The sequence below is a fragment of the Bubalus kerabau genome, chromosome 5 (genome assembly GCF_029407905.1).
Source record: "Bubalus kerabau isolate K-KA32 ecotype Philippines breed swamp buffalo chromosome 5, PCC_UOA_SB_1v2, whole genome shotgun sequence".
In the NCBI taxonomy this organism is placed as follows: domain Eukaryota; kingdom Metazoa; phylum Chordata; class Mammalia; order Artiodactyla; family Bovidae; genus Bubalus; species Bubalus kerabau.
The window spans coordinates 12853719-12872136 of record NC_073628.1 but is presented as its reverse complement, the minus strand read 5'-3'; the positions used below and the strand labels follow the sequence as shown (position 1 = coordinate 12872136).

General features: G+C 44.0%; 1 pseudogene; it reads right to left on the bottom strand.

Moving 5' to 3' along the window:
- Window positions 1-830: 830 nt before the first annotated feature.
- On the bottom strand, window positions 831-17997 carry LOC129654157 (pregnancy-associated glycoprotein 1-like; annotated as a pseudogene).
- Between the last annotated feature and the right edge of the window lie 421 nt (window positions 17998-18418).

The following is an 18418-nucleotide window of genomic DNA, read 5'->3' as shown; positions in this document are numbered from 1 at the left end:
GCAGCTCCAAGCAAACAGTTTGTATCCCCACCCATGGAGAAACTCAGAAAGGTTGAAGGCTCTGAGTACCCTGGGTCTCTCGATACAGGCGTTGCATTCTCCCCAGCAGCATTGGAGGCCAAGAAAGGGGCATTCTGGGCCCTGGAGGAGGAGGGTAGCTCAGGGATCCACTGGGGCCACCACTTACCAACTAGGACTGGAAAGGACAAAGCAGGTATATGTGGCAGAGACCTGGTGAGTGGGGTGTGGGAACAAGAAGGAACCAGCTCTGCATGAAGTACCTCACCCAAACTCCCCTGGAGGAGAAGCCCTGTAATAAGATCACTTGAGATGGGATGAAGAGAGTCTATTTCATTTCCCCTCATAATTCCTCTGATTGAGGAGGTGGTGCAGTTGGTGGGTCATCACAAACAATTCCATGGCCTAGACTATCTCCCAGTTGCTTTCTTTGGGGCTGCCTCTCCCCAGCTTCAGTCATGTAGTTCTGGAGGAAATTGACAATCATGTGTGCTGCTGGGTCTTGTGTCCTGGATTCCCAGAATCATTTCAATGAGTCTCCCATTTCCTGGAAGCCAGTTGAAAGTGGGCTCCTCTCAACTGTGATTCAGACTTGGTTCTAGTTCCTTCCCGAACATTGTATACCTCCCAGACACAAACAGAGGCACCCATTTGTTTCAGCACCATTATGAGTAAAACACTTTATTCTTTATTGAGAATAGGGTGTGCAGACCACCAAATACAGTTCACCAGCATCCTGGGCAGGAGTACCCTAAGTGTGATTTAGTGTTTGCTCGGAGTGGCCTTACTGATTCCTGAACCACTCCAAGTATTTATAGTGCCTGTGCCAGGCCAATCCTGTCATTTCCTCGATCAAAGACTGGGAAATACAGCCTCAGGAAGACGTCACCCAGGATCCAGTTCTCTCTAGATGTCCTCACTGTATTCCCTTTAAAGGTGGTATAGCAGTGGCCTCTAGAATCCTGGAAGAGTCAGAGACACACATCAGTCAGCCTGAGCCCTTACTTGCAACTCACACAAATATCCAGACCCAGCACAATTCTTGGTTTTATTTCCCTCTTTTAGTAAGTATCAAGGGATTTTCTCATTAGCAGGGGATATAAGAGTTCATCCACAACCAAATAAGGCCTGACATGAGGTTGTCATGAGGGAGGGCGTGGGGGAGGGGAGGACTGGGAGTTGGGGATACAGAGGAATGATAAACCACAAAGTCCTACTGTAGAACATAATGAAATATATTAAATATCCAGTGATAAACCACATGAAAAAGAATAAGAAAAATATTATATATTTATGTATGTGCATAACTGAGTCACATTGCTGCGCAGCAGATCTTAACACAACACTGAAGATTAGCCACAATTCAATAAAATTTTTAGAAAAGAAAAAGAGTGTCCATAGTTGTCCTCTCTCCCTGTTTATTTCCTTCTGACCCCTGCTCCTTGTTTTCTCTACAGAGAATGCTGGTTCTCTTGCTGCATCCCCACAATCTTTGCTTTATTAATAATCTATTTTTTGTATTGGAGTGTAGCTGATTAACAATATTCTGAGTTTCAGGGGGACAGTAAACAGACTCAACCATATATATCCATGTATCCTGGTTGCAAAAATACCCCTCCCATCCAGGTTGTCATATAATTAACCAGAGTTGCCCGTTCTACACAGTAGCCCTTTATTGGTTATCCATCTTAAATAGAACAGTGCCCAAAACACGTTGTTGAAGATTTAACTTAGAAACTCTGGGAAGCCTCCTTTGGCCTGAACTCACCCTCTTTGGCCACTCCCGGCTTGGTTGGGTAACATACTCTGGTTTTCCAACCCCACAGGTCAGTCCATAGCTCTCATCACCCTGAGTAAGTCCCCAGTGCCCCAGTGTAGAGCACCTTGAAATGCCATTTGCATGGAATCCAGTGCAGTTTTGCCCAGAACGAAGTGCCTCTCCATATGGCTCCATGAGTTTACAGTTATAGAATTCCTGAAATTCCCTCCCTTCCTCAAAGTCTTCTTTGAGCCCATCAGCCAGCTCTGAACTCCCCTAGGGAGCTGACATGAAGCCTCCACCCTGTGCCGGGGCTGAGCAGTCACCTTGCACCCTTTATTCACATTAGCATCCAGCCTCCCCACAGAGGGGTCGGGTACCCCAACTCACTAAGGGGGCACCCGGCCAGAGTATGGGGAAGATGCATCCGAGAACGAGGGTGACCATGCAATTTATCATCCAAACCAGGAAAACTGCGAGAAGGGAAGGGAGACTGTTAATCCCTATGGTGGGACAGCACACTGGGAGTGTCCCCAGCCATTCTCCTTGTCACATGACTTATTTCAAGGACTGCTAGAGCTGAACTTCTGTGTTCATCCATCTGAGGGTTCAGATTGAACTGAAGCTCTTTGAACACTGAGGAACTGAGTGATTCCATCTCCTTGTGACTCCCTCATGCCAGAATGGCATTGTGTCTCATTTATTTCTAGATGATCAGTGTCCCAGACGGCCGTTTACTCTCAAGTGGTTCATGTTGTGGGAGTCTCTGGCCAGCCCCAGGGCTCAGCAGCATCTGCAATAGTGTGAGATGGCCTGCAGAGGGCACCCTCTTCCGCGTAGCAGCCCAAGGGTTCCTGCAAGTTCCTATTTGAGAACCACCCCTCAGGGTCCTCTCCTCACCTTGAGGATGTAGGCTTGAACTGGGACTGGGTAGTTGCATACCATTGATGGTGAAGATAATAGAGGACAGGGTACTGACCACAAAACATGAAACGTAGTGCTATTAGAGACAGAGGGAGAGAGGTTGGCCCTGGAGATCCTTCTTGTGTGTGGAGACTGGGAGTGACCCTGGGGCATGACCCTTCACCTTGGAATCCCTTGGCATGGCGCCGATGAGTTTCTGGATGTTATTGACCAGTCTTCTTGGGCCAAGGATCAGTGATGTCTCGGTATCCACAAAGGGCTAAAGCATCCAGAACAAGCAATAACCTTTCTTTTCATGGAGATGCTGAGAGACAGTGTGACTAAGCAGGATCAAGGTCACTCTGAGTTTCCCCAGAGTTGCCCCCTTCCCGACTGTCTTCTGAACAGCCCTTTGTCTCTTGCCCTCTTTTCCTTTGCTCCTGACACGGCACCTTCCTTGACATTCTTGAATGCAGTACTTGAATACACCAGGCTCTTTTGCCCCTTGACACAAGCTGGTCTTCCTTCCTAGAGGAGCCCCCTCCACTTTGACTAGCAAATTTCTTCTCATCTTCCAGATTCCAGCTTAATTGTCATGGTTTCAGGGAAGTCTTTCCCCTGCTGTTTATCAGTCTCCTTTCTTGACAGTCTCTGTAGACACTTCCTCATGTTTAGCATGTACCAAAGTCACAATTCACTATGTGTGTGTCTCATTTCCTGTGCATCTGCCTCCTTAGATGTGAGGGCAAGTTTTACCTCATTGCCTCCTTAAAGTGCCTGGCACACGGTGGATGCCCCAGGCTTGTCTGTTTAGTGAGTGAATGAAGAGTGTGAGAATAATGAATGAGAAACATCCATAGAGCTGTATCTGATTGGGAACAAATAAATGGTCAATCACAGAGTGAAGATGGAGATTCACGAGGGTAGCTGATTCTCATTGTGGTGGGAGAGAGGGGCTCCTCTGGGAGAGGGTGTCTGCCAGCACTGCTCCTACAACCAGCTCAGACGCTGAGACCCTGGCCAGGAAATACATGACTAGCCCACAGAAACTTCAAAGAATGGGTCAGCTTTTGTCTGAGGTTATCACACAGAATCCGATCAATTATGCCTCTTGTTCTCAGGTCACTCCTGGATTCCACCTTCCTGATTCTGTTATAGCCCCTGCCCCACTGTGTGCCCATGAACTTGGGGTGTCTTTTTTATTTGTTGCTTTCACATCTTAAGACTCCAGCAAATCTCTCTACACTTCTTAGTAGTTGCTTCCTTAGGAGACCAGTTCTTGTGATTTGTTCAGGACTTTCCCTGTTTTTTAACTGACATTTATCTGTACTGAGAACTTCCTTGGTTGAAGATAGCTCCGGACAGTTGCTCATCTTATACCTCTCTTCAGGCTGGAGAAATTCTCCCTGATCCTCTGTTCATCACTCTGTAGAGTCCTCTAGCCATGCTCCTTGCCTCACAGGGCAGTGGGTGCAATCTTCTCCCAACTACACAGACCTCTCCGGACCCTTTTAGGAACCTGGTAGAGCCCTGGTCAGAAGGCCTGGGGATTATGAACCCATGGGTTATTTGCATATCTATCTGCTTGTGTGTTTGTTTGTATATGTGTTTTTATGTGTGTTTGTATGTGTCTCTGTGAGTGCTTGTGTGTCTCTGACTAGCTATGCATGTTTTCATGTGTCTCTGTGTATGTTTATATGTGTCTGCTTGTGTGCTTCAATGTGTCTGTGTATCAGTGTCGTTGTGGGTGGTGTATATGTCTGTGTGATTGTGTGTCTGAGAATGCATTTGTGTATGTCTGCCTGTGTCCATGTACAGTAGCGGGAGCATCACTTGAGCTGACCCTCAGAGGGAGAGGCTTACCGGTCCATGTGTACACTCCAGTCACCTGTTTGGATCAATGGTACCCAGTTGAGCGCTCCCTGGTAGGAAGATTTATCCACCCCACCAAACATCACCTCACTGCCTTTCGCCTGCATGTGCAGAGAGAAGAGAAGGGGGATCCTTGGAGGACAGTAACAACAGCACTGTCTGAGAGCTGTGATGGTCCACTTATCAAGGCCCTAATAAAGGTCCCCATGTAGAGATGCAGAAATCGAGGCTAGGAGCTCTTGAGATCTAGACCGAGGTCGGTTACTGGCTAATGAGTGGCACAGAGGAGGATAGAAGCTGAGTCATCTGGCTGGGCTCCACCCACTCTATCTTCTGAAGATGCCCTACCTCCTGCAACCTGAGTGCTCAGACACACTCAGAGGACACGGTGCTGAAGCATATTGGCTTTCTCCTTGTCCAGCTTGTCATTTTTCAGGAAAATCAAAGCCTGGGAGTTCTAAGGGTATGGGTTCAGGGCACTCAGATTTCACTCTGCTGGCCTATGACCTCTACTGTTCAGAGGGCACCACACTCAGAAGGGACCCCACTTCTGCTCTCCCTGTCTTGAAATGCCTTGTATTTCTTGAACAAGAGGTCCCACATTTTTGTTTTGTATCCCACACTTTTATTTTTCACTGGCTCCTGCAAATTGGGTTGCTAGCCAGGGCTCCCAGTGGAATGCTAATGAGGAAGGAAAGATATCCACCATCATTCTCCTTCCTTCCTGATCAAATTCATAAGCAAATCGTATTGCTTTTTCCTCCAAATTGTTTCTGGTGGCCTTCCATTAGTCTTCCTCCTCACTCAACGCCCTAGACCAAGTTACTGGTCTTGAGCCCAGGAGCAGGGTTGTGTTCCAAGAAAACATTATTTATAAAGGCCAGTGGTGAAGCCAGGTACAGCCCTGTGGCTATATTTATCCTGGATTATATTATCTCTCAGGATTCTTCTTTATCAAGTGTTCAATAATTTTCGTGCAACTGAAAGCATCTTATAGCTAATTTGGAGAAAGGGAGTGTCCATCTCGGACTTACTTGCTCAAGTAGAAGGTAAACACAGGCTCAGAAATGGCATCTTGATTCTTCAGGTGGTAAAAGATGGGGATAGCTCCAAAGATGTATATGTTGGGGTAGTTCAAGCCCAGTTCAATTCAGTTCAGTTCAGTCACTCAGTCGTGTCTGACTCTTTGAGACCGCATGAATAGCAGCACACCAGGCCTCCCTGTCCATCACCAACTCCCGGAGTTCACTCAGACTCGTGTCCATCGAGTCAGTGATGCCATCCAGCCATCTCATCCTCTGTCGTCCCCTTCTCCTCCTACCCCCATTCACTCCCAGCATCAGAGTCTTTTCCAATGAGTCAACTCTTTGCATGAGGTGGCCAAAGTACTGGAATTTCAGCTTCAGCATTATTCCCTCCAAAGTTATCCCAGGGCTGATCTCCTTCAGAATGGACTGGTTGGATCTCCTTGCAGTCCAAGGGACTCTCAAGAGTCTTCTCCAACACCACTGCTCAAAAGCATCAATTCTTCGGCACTCAGCTTTTTTCACAGTCCAACTCTCATATCCATACATGACCACTGGAAAAACCATAGCCTTGACTAGACGGACCTTTGTTGGCAAAGTAATGTCTCTGCTTTTCAATATGCTATCTAGGTTTGTCATAACTTTTCTTCCAAGGAGTAAGCATATTTTAATTTCATGGCTTCAGTGATTTTGGAGCCCAAAAAAATAAAGTCTGACACTGTTTCCCAATCTATTTCCCATGAAGTGATAGGACCAGATGCCATGATCTTCGTTTTCTGAATGCTGAGCTTTAAGCCAACTTTTTCACTCTCCACTTTCACCTTCATCAAGAGGCTCTTTTGTTCCTTTTCACTCTCTGCCATAAGGATGGTGTCATCTGCATATCTGAGGTTATTGGCATTTCTCCCGGCAATCTTGATTCCAGCTTGTGCTTTTTCGAGCCCAGAGTTTCTCTTGATGTACTCTGCATATAAGTTAAATAAGCAGGGTGACAATATACAGCCTTGACATACTCCTTTTCCTATTTGGAACCAGTCTGTTGTTCCATGTCCAGTTCTAACTGTTGCTTCCTGACCTGCATATAGGTTTCTCAGGAGGCAGGTCAGGTGGTCTGGTATGTCCAAGATGCCATCAAAAGGTACACCCTCACACCTGTATTCCACAACGCTTAGACTGAACAGCTAGTCAGTACTTACAAGATCCCTTATCTGTGGGAAAGAAGAGTGTTCCCACTTACAGATACAAGAAGTGGGGCTAGGACTGGGCTGGGGTGCATTGCCATTATATCCTCAGAGAATAATTGAGGCTGGGCTGTGTTTTTGGTGGACCTCAAATGGTTAGACCATGCTGGGTGGAAAATTTGTGTTTCATTTGTGAGTGGCTGTGAATTTTAAAACATCTGCCCCTCTGAAAAACACCACCTGAGTGAGTCAAATTGGCCTTGTGGCTTCTGTACAGGTTGGGTAACCAAGAGTCAGGCCACGACCCATTAGTGCCCCCTTGTGGACAAAATGAGTCGAGAGCAAGGTAGCCTTTTCTGACAACACTATGACCTAATGACAGGAATGGAGTGAATTCTCTGTAAGGTACTGTGAATTCTGCATCTGTCCAGGAAGACAGAAGCCAAAAACATAGTCTTTCTTGCAGGTATCAATGAAACTGCTGCCTGGGATATTAACTTTTGGAGATATGTGTGTATTTGTGTGAGTGTGTATGAGAGAGAAAGTGAGAGAGGGGAACTACTCAAGTACTTTGGGGAGGCAGGCCGTACGTTTTATTAGACTCTCAAAGGCACCCTAGAGTGAGAAATCATTTATCAGGCCCCTTGACATCTCTGGCCTCCAGTTTCCTCTATGGATACCTGAAGCCCTTGACTGCCCCAAGGATCCCCAGATCAGTTTTATCCTGTCCCTAAACACCCTACAGCAATTTCAGTCCTGAAAAGCCAACCCAGCTCCACCATTTACAACATGTGTGACTTCAGCAAGGACCTTGCTTTCTGCACCTCAGTTTCCTCATATGTCTCATGAGCTAATCAGACCACCTGCTGTGTGGGGCTGTTGCAGGATTAAACCAAGTATTACTTGAAACTGCTTCGAACAGTCTGTGAATATAAAATTAGGTGATTCCCCCCCCCCCCTTCTCAGTCCCAGCAAAATGAGTCTTAAACTGCTCATGGGCAGAGGAGCTGCAAGTCCACACCTCAAGTCACTCCCTGGGTTAGCTAATCCGTTTGCTTGTGTGTCACCATGGTCATTGCCTCCCCAGGGACAGGATCCTGTGGATAAGATGGTCAATACCTATGGAAGTTAGGCTAGGAAGCGTCCTGCCAGATGGTCCTGCATCTGTTTTGCAAGCAGGGGTCACTCCATAGCCAGTGCTGGCTCAGCTTCTTTTTACATGTTACCCGAACAGTGTTATAAGTAAGAAATCCCTTCATGCTCCCAGATCCATAGGCTATCCAGAAGGTCTTTTGGGTAGGCTGGAAGGTGGAAGACTTGTAATGTCTGAACCTAACTTGTGTAGCTGCAGACACAAGAGATGAGTGTCATCAGGTGCCAAGGGTGGAAACAGGGTATCAATGCAAGTGAAGGATGGTCCGGATATGGGGTGTCTGTACTCACAGTAGGCTGGACTGGGGCAAAAGAGGAAGGGCACCCACAAGTCAGATGAGCCTGTGTCAAAGATAACTTGGAATTCCTGAGGGGGTGTTCCATTTGTGATGTTACCCATGTACAGCATCTACAGATAGAAGGAGGGAGTGGATTAGTGAAGAACTGGCTACCCTCTATTCCCACATTGATGTCTCCCTCTGGGTGCTATATATCTCTTGAGATCACTTTCCAACCACTGTGAAGCTCACAGCCTTTGATCACAGAGGTGCTTGCATTTGGTTTTTTTTTTTTTTTTTTTTTTTTCCTATGCTACATTGTATGCAGGATATTGATTCTATGACCAGGCATTGAAGTGGTACCTCCTGCATTGGAAGCTCAGAGGCATAACCACTGGGCATCCAGGACCACTGGACACCCAGGGAAGTCCTAGTGTCTTCATTTGAGAAACTTTGTAGTCTCTTCAAACCCAGCCTTTGCACCCCCTTCTCCAGGAGGTCCTTCTTGATCAACCCCAGCCACTCCCTCTAAACTTAGACCACATCCAATCAACACCACACTAGTGACCCTTTCATTTGACATGTATTTACTCTTTGCCTATCTCTCAGGCTGGTGTGGGCATTCTTGAAGACAAAATAAGCCCTTTTTCTAATCAAAAACTGTAACCGCTGTGTTAGATAATGATGGCCTTACACGGAATACAGGTTCAGTAACTTTACTGCTGTGGTTCTTGCATCTGTGGAAACTGAATTCCTTTGCCTGGTTATTCACAATTGCTTTGCAGTTGGTTCTACCTTCTGATCAGTGATGGTTCACTCTTCATCTGTAACTAGTTCACTCCCTTAGTTCAGAAGGAACTGCTGCTGCTGCTGCTTTACTAACTTGCTTCAGTCGTGTCCGATTCTGTGCAACCACATAGACAGCAGCCCACCAGGCTCCACCATCCCTGAGATTCTCCAGGCAAGAACACTGGAGTGGGTTGCAATTCCCTTCTCCAATTCAAGAAGGTGAAAGTTGAAAGTGAAGTCACTCAGTCATGTCCAACTCTTAGCGACCCCATGGACTGCAGCCTACCAGGCCTCTCTGTTCTTGGGTTTTTCCAGGCAAGAGAACTGTAGTGGGTTGTATTGCCTTCTGCTCAGAAGGAACAATCTCCCTCAAACTAATGACACATCTTTGACACAGAAATGGGTGTTTACCTGCAACCTGGTAATTTCTGGGCCCAGTCACCAAGACAAGAGTTGAGGATGATAGTGCCTTCTCCTCTGCGTGGGGCCTCTTTGTCCCAGTGCTTCTGCTCCTGCAGGAGCCCCAGCGACAGCCTCCCACCTGGCATCTCCAGTTGAGCCCCAGTGGTAGGCTACAGCACCAGAGGATGCTTTGGAGCATCATCCTCCCAAAACACTCACATCCCTGATGTTCCTTAGGGGTGAATAATTATATTTGAGCCACGAGAAGAAATCTGAGACAGTTTGTAACCATGTTCCTTGAGGAAATTGTTCAGCATGTTTTTTTCACTGAAGGTATTTCTCATGGTCTTCACTTTCCTTAGAGGTATTTTTTCACTGAATATTTAACAAAGAAAACAAAGAAGATGCTACAATTAGGTGCCAGTGTCAAGGTATAACTGTCATTGCAATGGCACTGTGGATTTTCTAATCATTTTTATAAGTCACCTTATTATCAGAATTTTATGCATCACTTCAGTTCAGTTGCTCAGTCGCGTCCGACTATTTGTGACCCCATGAATTGCAGCATGTCAGGCCTCCCTGTCCATCACCAACTCCCAGAGTTCACTCAAACTCACATCCATCGAGTCAGTGATGTCATCCAGCCATCTCATCCTCTGTTGTCCCCTTCTCCTCCTGCCCCCATTCCCTCCCAGCACTAGAGTCTTTTCCAATGAGTCAACGCTTTGCATGAGGTGACCAAAACACTGGAGTTTCAGCTTCAGCATCATTCCCTCCAAAGATATTCCACAGCTGATCTCCTTCAGAATGGACTGGTTGGATGTCCTTGCAGTCCAAGGGACTCTCAAGTGTCTTCTCCAACACCACAGTTCAAAAGCATCAATTCTTCGGCACTCAGCTTTCTTCACAGTCCAACTCTCACATCCATACATGACCACTGGAAAAACCATAGCCTTGACTAGACGGACCTTTGTTGGCAAAGTAATATCTCTGCATTTCAGTATGCTATTTAGGTTGGTCATAACTTTTCTTCCAAGGAATAAGTGTTTTTTGTTGTTGTTGTTGTTTTTTTTTTTGTTTTTTTTTTTGTTTTTTTTTTTTTTTTTTTTTTTTATTTCAAGGCTGCAGTCACCATCTGCAGTGATTTTGGAGCCCAAAAAAAATAAAGTCTGACACTGTTTCCACTGTTTCCCAATCTATTTCCCATGGGACCAGATGCCATGATCTTCATTTTCTGAATGTTGAGCTTTAAGCCAACTTTTTCACTCTCCACTTTCACCTTCATCAAGAGGCTTTTTAGTTCCTTTTCACTTTCTGCCATAAGGGTGGTGTCATCTGCATATCTGAGGTTATTGATATTTCTCCCGGCAATCTTAATTCCAGCTTGTGCTTCTTCCAGCCCAGCGTTTCTCATGATGTACTCTGCACATAAGTTAAATAAGCAGTGTGATAATATACAGCCTTGACGTACTCCTTTTCTTATTTGGAACCAGTCTGTTTTTCCCTGTCCAGTTCTAACTGTTGCTTCCTGACCTGCATATAGGTTTCTCAAGAGGCAGGTCAGGTGGTCTTGTATTCCCATCTCTTTCAGAATTTTCCACAGTTTATTGTGATCCACACAGTCAAAGTCTTTGGCATAGTCAATAAAGCAGAAATAGATGTTTTTCTGGAACTCTCTTGCTTTTTCCATAATCCAGCAGATGTTGGCAATTTGATCTCTGGTTCCTCTGCCTTTTCTAAAACCAGCTTGAACATCTGAAAGTTCATGGTTCACGTATTGCTGAACCAAAAGACGTAGGTTTGAATAAAGATTCTGTTCTGTAATGCTGGGTAAGTCATATGACCATGTGGGTTCTCAGTCTCCCCTTTGGTAAAATAGTGGAATGTAATGATTCAAACCCTCCAAATAGGATATCTTGGGGATAATGAAGTGATGGATATAAGGTGCCTGATAAATAGTAAGTCTCAACAATGACAGCCACTAGCATTGCTGTTGCTATTCCACTGTATCCTTATCATAGAATCTCAGGAAAGGAGGCAGAAGGGGGATTCCTATCCTTTTTTACAAGGGAGGAATTAGAAATGAAAGAGGCTTGTGAATTGGCTGTGGTCACACTGCTTGTCAGATGTAAAACAGTGTATAAGTAGCTCTCCCAATGTTTCTCCAAGTTGAAAGAGAAGAGATAGTTGAAAAAAGAATCCAGGAGATAGGGAACAAGTTATAGAAATGTAGAGGCTTGAGAAGGAAAGATGAGTCAAATGAAAAATTAAAAGAAAACAACACAGAGAGAAATACAGTCAGAGCCTTCCAAAGAGATGGAGAGATAAATGACAGTGATACAGAGATGCAGACATAGACATATACATACTGAAGTAGAGAGGGAACAAAGAGAACATGCTAAATAAAATGTAGAAAAATGCTATTCCATAGGACCATACCTACATCTGCATTGACTGTGCACTGAGCAATTGCAAGGAGTTCCAATTTCAATAGGTCATGACATGACTGGACCCCAAGAGTTGTACAGCTATGCAAATCTACACCAAGACCCTTGGGACCCACAGTTCCTATAGCAACGTACTTATCAATAAGTAAAGGTTGAACTTTAAGATTGTCAAGGAAATATTCCATTCCCTTCTAAAACGGATGAATATAATAATCAGATGAAAAGAAAAATCACAGAAATGAATATGATGTGGCTTACAGTCTCCATACTTACATGACTCTGCAACCTGAGAAGGCTACCAGGTTGAGGAGCACAAGACACTTCGTGCTTCTCTCCTGGTTCCAAGTACTTAGGAAAATTCAGTTTCTTAGATATGCTCTGACATGCTGAAGTTTAGGCCTTTAGGCCAAAAATAGGTCTGAAAAAAACACAAAGGTCTCGACAAAATCTCTCCTTCATCAGTGTTCTTGGTGAGTGGACTTTCAAGCTTCTCAGAATACAGAGAATTCAACTGCAATCTCTTCCTTGAAGCTTGGTTGGAAAATCAAACTGATCCATATGGACATCTAAGAAAATGGAGAACCTTGCCTACCTGGAGAAAAAAACTGCTAAGAACATCATGAAAATGGATACTAAGGACTATGCTTGACATTCGTGGTTTCATGTCATCTTCCTAGCCACTTCATGAGATATGCATTGCCGGGAGCCAGCACAGGAGATCCCACCCATGACAAGGTCATGTGGAGGAGACCTGAAAGGCAAGGCGGATCAGGACTCGAGGGACTCCCTTGACCTGCTCAAGCATCTACCCTGAAACCGAAGTCTGTCTGTCTACTGTTTACTATATTATGCCTTTCACCAACTCTTCTGACATTAACAGGGGGCTATCCCTGACCAATGGCACCCTACTCCAGTACCCTTGCCTGGAAAATCCCATGGATGGAGGAGCCTGGTAGGCTGCAGTCCATGGGGTTGCTAGAGTTGGACACGACTGAGTGCCTTCCCTTTCACTTTTCACTTTCATGCATTGGAGAAGGAAATGGCAACCCACCCCAGTGTTCTTGCCTGGAGAATCCCAGGGATGGGGGAGCCTGGTGGGCTGCCGTCTATGGGGTCACACAGAGTCGGACACGACTGAAGTAACTTAGCAGCAGCAGCATCCCTGACCACCTTTCTCTGAAGAAAATCAACTTAGGGCTCTAGTTAATAAGTCTCTTGGGCATGAAAGGAATATTATTTTAATTCAAACCCCTCTGTTGGCATTTTAGCTTGCTTGGCAGGTTTATCCATACTCTTGCAACTAACTCACATGATCGTTCACAACTTCCCAACCATAAAAGGCATGGGAAGCCTAAGCATTCTAAAAGTCCTAATGGGCATAGAGCCCTTTGGGGGGTGAAAAATTATTAGAATAGTACTGGTGAAGGGTTTCATTGTTGAGTCAATGCTTGCTGCCAAGTTTCCATATTCCTTATCCATTGTGTGCCTGGGAGTGCATTAGTTAATATAGTTGGAATGTAGGAAAAACAAGTAGTAGCCTTGGCATTAACAACATTAGACCTTTGAGTTAATAAGTTCTGTTTTTGTTGTTGTTGTAACCCACTGCACCTTTGCTCCATAAGAATGTAACTTTATTTAGTACTTTCTGAGGTTGACACTGATTGAAAAAATAAAGAAAAAACAGTTTATGGGAAAACAAGTTTTCTGATTGACCAACCTTTACCAGAAAAGGGTCATAAAATGTCAACAGGCCTCTGGGCCAGAAGATAATGTACATAACATAAGACCCTTGTAAATGGAAAGGTATGTAGAAAACATTCTGGTTTCAATAAAAGTCAAAACTGATGGAATGTTGAGCTGACTCTGCATGACTCTGCATCTTTCACTTTTGGAAATGTGTAACTCAGGGTATAAAAGCTCTTTTTAAAAATAAAGCTGCAGACCCTGCTTCACCTAAGCTTGGTCTCCCCGTGTCATCTTTTACTGACGCCGTTCATCCTGAGGGTATCCCTGGACTCTGCTGAGGCTGGACCTTGACAATGCATTGCTGTCCTCATTGGAGAGGAGATTGCTAGGAGGATAAGTTGTCAAATGGCAAAGTGAAGACTTCAGGGACAGGCCAGGGACATACAACTGGCTTTAGGTAGTGGGTCTAATGGCAGATATCAGGGGCAGTCTATGATGCCAGTTTGCATCAAAGATTTAGGGCAGAGTAGTACTTCAATTGTATGGTTTCAGTATTGGAAGAAATGTCATATGCATCCACAAGGTATTTTATATCATCCAAAAAATGTACAAGTAAATAATGTGTTCTGGGTTCTGGGTTAAAGGCTTCAAAGTCAAGTTGATCAAGACAAAAGTAGTCTTTATTTTAAGATAGCTAGCAGTCTAGTTCTCACAAACTCATGGCCCCAGGAGGCCCTGGGCAGCACAGAACCCTCCCAGCACAGCACTGGGAGCAGGCTTTCCTACACTTCAACCATGCTGGAAAGCAGGCCAGTTGACCATGTTTTCAAGATCAGTCAGAAGTTGCATATTTATGTACAATGTACTGATTTTAATATTAGCAACTACTTTTTTTTTTCCAAAGGGGGGAGGGGGGAAACAGTGGGAATGAAATCTCCACAGCAATGTGCTTGAATTAGCCTTCAGTCTCTGCAGGTTTTTATTTCTCGCCTAGAGTTGGGAGTGCAGTGGGGACAGAGAGGAATTTAATTCATGTTGGTTGATTTACAAAGAGACTGAATGCATACTGAACATGTGTGTTTCCTTTCTATTTATAAAGAAATATCACTGGGGACATACAAACCAACGAGTTTAACTGCTGAAGATAAATAGATATATTTCTGATGTAATTTCCTCATAGGGTCTATGCTGTGAATAATTTTGTCTGCCAAATCAAACATACAAAAAAGACAATTTTGAAATGTCTTCCCAATCAAAGAAGACAAAACAACAGTGGCAGCCAAGTAAAGACAATCTTATTTAATGACTCATCCAGGAATCCCAGGGCCTATTCCTGCATGAGATCTATCAATGACTGCCCCTTGAATACAACAGGAGCCTCTCCTAGTCACCAGATGTGTGTAGATGGGGCACTGTGTCATAACACTCATTTTTGCACATTGTTTAAATTCAGTTCTGGTGGTTAAATCCCAACAAGGGGAATATGACATCACTGACAAATGACACAAATATATGCGCTTTGAACTATGGTGTTGGAGAAGACTCTTGAGAGTCCCTTGGAATGCAAAGAGATCAAACCAGTCCATCCTAAACAAATCATTCCTGAATATTCACTGGAAAAACTGATGCTGAAGTTCAAGCTCCAATTATTTGCCCACCTAATGGGAAGAACTGACTCATTCGAACAGACCCTGATATTAGGAAAGAATGAAGGCAGGAAGAGAAGGGGAAGACAGGATGAGATGGTTGGATGGCATCACCAAGTCGATGGACATGAGCTTGAGTAAGCTCCAAGATTGGTGATGGATAGGGAAGCCTGGCATGCTGCAGTCCATGGTGTTGCAAACAGACCGACACGAGTGAAGGACTGAACTGAACTCAACAAATTGAGAACAAAGACTGATAAATCGAATTGCATCAAGTCGGTGACTAGCTGCCCATAACAACACATTACTTAATTGGCTTTAAAATTCAGAATTATGACTACATTCAGAGTGGAATATCTTCTAAGGAAAAACAAAAATACTGCCCATTCAAAACAAAACCAAAAGAAATCAAAAGAAATACAGGAAAAAAATCTGAAACTATATTCAACAACTTATTATGCCTCATATTGCTTCTGTTATTGTGACATAATCATATATATGTTAACAGGTAAAAGCAACACAAGAATTAAAACTAATATTCTGATGTAAGCCTTTCAGTGGCTAGAAAAAGAGGTTCACTCATAACATAAAGAACTTTAATTAAAACCCTGCTGTCTTAAACCTTGAACTGAAATCATAAGTTTGTACCAACTAATTATATTTCTTTTAATTTAATTTTTTAAGGAAAATGTGTCCTTCCTCCTATGACCAATGTAAAGCCTACAAGCAATGATGACTTGATAACAGTGACTATTCTGAAGTCTAACATCTATCTTCTAAACACATTTCCGATCAGATGATGCATGGATTCTTAAAGAGATGGCTGATTTCAGGACTGGGTATAGAGATGCACAAAGTAATCTTGGGAATCGTGAAGGATCAGAAGCTAAGGGACTTCAAAGACCAATGGGGAATGGACAGAAAGTTTAGGTCTCCAAATGAAAAGCCAAACATCTACCAGTTTGTTGGGCAGAATGATGTTTCTGCTTCTCAACACACTGTTTATGTTTCTTATAGCTTTCCTGCCAGGAAGCAAATGCCTTCTGATTTCATGGCTGCAGTCACCATCCACAGTGGTTTTAGAGGCTAAGATGAAGAAATCTGTCACTGCTTCCACCCTTTCTCCTTCTATTTGCCATGAAGGATGGGGCTGAATCCCATGATCTTAGCTTTTTAATATTTAATTTTAAGCTGCCAAATGTGTCCAAATGTTAACAGGCAACATCCAATTTGTCACTGTGATAGATTGCTAGGGCACCAACTCACCATTCTGAGCACTGAGAAAGGAAAATAATCATAAATATTTAAGCTATTTTTGTTTCTATTAAGCATAGGTTATGTAGCTACAAACAGTTCCAGGAAAACAAGCTATACTGTCTCTTCTGGGGGTGATGAGAGAGTGATGGGGAGCAGCTATAATATAGATGAAGCCTCACTCACTGCTCTGCAGCTCACCTCCTGCTGTGGAGATCTGGTTCCTAATAGACCAAGTACTGGTACTGGTCCTGACCAACTGTGCAGGTATTGTGAACTCCTGCTCTAAACCCAATAGTGGGACATTCTATAAGACAAGCCACCCTGCTTCCTCCCAGTTTCTGAACAAATGAATGGCATTAAAATTGTGAGAGGAACAGTTATTTCATCTTAAATAAGAACAACCAAGTGCAACATATGAGTACATTCTTTCAATAAACTGTGAAAAGACATCTGCTTTTTGAGAATCAGGAAAATTTGCAAATGGACTGCATATTAAATGTTAATTTTGGGGGAACAAACAGCACTTTTTTAACATCCCATTATTTTACCCCAAATACTCATTATGTACATTTTATGAATTGTTCATCTTGTCCCTAAAATACTTCAGGAAAAATGAATAAGAAGTAAAAGAGAGAATGAAATGAGTGTCTGTCTCGATTTAAAAACAGATTTGCATAATTGTTATGGATTGAATTGTGTCCACCCTTGACTCCCAATGTGATGGTATTAGGAAGTAGGGCCTTTGGGAGGTATCCAGGTTAACATGGGATTTTGATGGTGGTCCCTCATGGTGGGATTAGCCTCTCCCTATTTTTCTCTTATTCTCCCTCTTCTTGTTCCCTTCAACCACCACATGTGAGAAGATAGTAAGAAGAGAAAGACTGATTCAAGTCAAGAATGTCTTCACCGGGATATCAATTGGCCATCACCTTGATGTTGCATAGTCTCCAGTCTATGACAACCCGTGGGACTAAGAGGTTAGTTTTGTAGTTACTGATGCCAAATGATAAAATATAGGGTTTATGATACTCTTCTTTATTATATTTGTTATGTTTGAAACCATTTTCTAGTAAGAAGTTTATAGAAAGTCTATTTTTAAATTTCTGTCTTAGAGATACCCTGAGGAGCCCAAGATAGCAGATTCAGGCAGGTCCCCAATGAATGAGTGGTTGGAGGACAACATGTTCATTACTCCAACTCATCTCTTGTCATCTGAACACCATCCCACACACCTGACAACTTTACCACCCTCCACCATCTGCATTTCATTACCTTGCTAGGCTGAGTCATCTAGCTGGCGATGTTAATGATTCAGGACAGGGTCTGGAAGCAGAAGGAATGCCGACATTTTTAGAAAGAATGAACTGGGCAGACCCGTCTTGGTTTTCCCTTCTTTAGTGTCATCTGCGTGTGAGGGATTGGGCCTGGGTAGAGAGGAAGCCACAAGTGGGACTGCATGGATATTTGCAAGAGAAGGGAGGAGGAATTCAGAACCCAATAACCAGGAGGTGGGCAGCTTTCACAGGACCCAGGGGGGAAGGAAGAAGCACTGGGAAAAGAATAGCACCTACCTGAGGGCCATACCTACCTGAGTCTTCTGGTTAAACTTGGAGATCCCATCCTTCCTGCTGGAATTCCTGCACCAGCTGCACTCACTCCTACTGAGTCACAGGGAGAGGGACCACATCCCCCAGAGCCCATTGATTCCACTCTAACTGTGGGTATCATCCCAAGCCAGAGAGCAAATGGCAGGTTATCCAAAAGATGGCCTACTTTAATGGTATTTAAAATACTACCTAATTTGTCTGAGTCCTGGCATATATAGTTCTCTGAGTTCTTTAGCAGAGATGATTCATCAACCTAATTTGGATTTCTGCTGAGGAATCTACAAACTTCCCCATGGGTAACATCTGACTTTTAAGTACCTGATCTCATCCCACAGAATCCAAATGATGGTAATTTTGAGGGGGCAAGGCCTCTAAGGTCCTCGGTGTCACAGCAGC